Source organism: Perkinsus marinus (genome assembly GCF_000006405.1).
Source record: "Perkinsus marinus ATCC 50983 genomic scaffold scf_1104296951674, whole genome shotgun sequence".
In the NCBI taxonomy this organism is placed as follows: Eukaryota; Perkinsozoa; order Perkinsida; family Perkinsidae; genus Perkinsus; species Perkinsus marinus.
Genome location: NW_003209177.1, coordinates 1 through 976, shown reverse-complemented (window position 1 = coordinate 976; position 976 = coordinate 1). Strand labels below are relative to the sequence as shown.

The 976-nt window shown below is 52.8% G+C and overlaps 1 non-coding gene across 1 annotated transcript; it reads left to right on the top strand.

Annotated features, from left to right (window-relative positions):
* Positions 1–6: 6 nt before the first annotated feature.
* Positions 7–88, top strand: Pmar_PMAR011457. The gene has a single exon. It is a non-coding gene; the product is annotated as a tRNA-Ser (tRNA).
* The last annotated feature ends 888 nt before the right edge of the window (positions 89–976 follow it).

Genomic DNA, 976 nt, shown 5'->3' with positions numbered 1-976 from the left:
GTCGCAGACAGCGTGTCCGAGTGGTTAAGGAGGTGGACTAGAAATCCACTGGGCTCTGCCCGCGCAGGTTCGAATCCTGCCGCTGTCGGAAACTTATTTTTAGTATCCTGCTGCAGGGATTCGTCACACTCACAACTTGGGAACACCGTCCTCACATATTGCAATCGGACCCATGGTACGACGAGGATTTTATCCAACCGACGTGACTGTAATTTGGATCCACGTAAGTCACTGTGGGCATACTGTGTCCATAACCTGGGTCAAGGCTTACACCATGCTATTTCACTACGTTTCACCTGGAAAGCGAATCCCAACCGAAGCCTACACTGGATAATCCACCGGCTCGTATGACGCACCCCACCCCCCTCGGACAAGGGTAATTAGCCTGGAAAAGCCACTCGCCAAGTATCTCATAAGCTATAGGGAATCAGATAAGGCTCTCAACATTGCGCTGGGGGGGAGCGGGGACGGCCGAGCCGTCACGGCTCCGATGCACGAAGACTCGCATTCACTCAACCCAAGATCACCATCCGGTTGTACATAACGATTCGAACAACCACCATCTGGTGCAAGGACTCACTTATGCACAACTAATACAACTCCATCCGCGCCTCACCTCGCACGCCTGTGGAAGTTGCCATCAACTCACTTCTCAATATCTCACAACGACACGTGATGTACGGATCCAAGATATTTTCCGCCAGGAGTGGTAATACAAGAGGGACTAATGGTTACGCACAAGGAAACATGAAGAGAGGCGTGTCACCGTATTGCGCATCGACGATGAAGGAGATGCGGGCTCTCGAATTCGGGTTTTCGGGTTTCGGGTTCGGGTTTCGGGTTTCGGGTTTCGGGTTTCGGGTTTCGGGTTTCGGGTTTCGGGTTTCGGGTTTCGGGTTTCGGGTTTCGGGTTTCGGGTTTCGGGTTTCGGGTTTCGGGTTTCGGGTTTCGGGTTTCGGGTTTCGGGTTTCGGGTT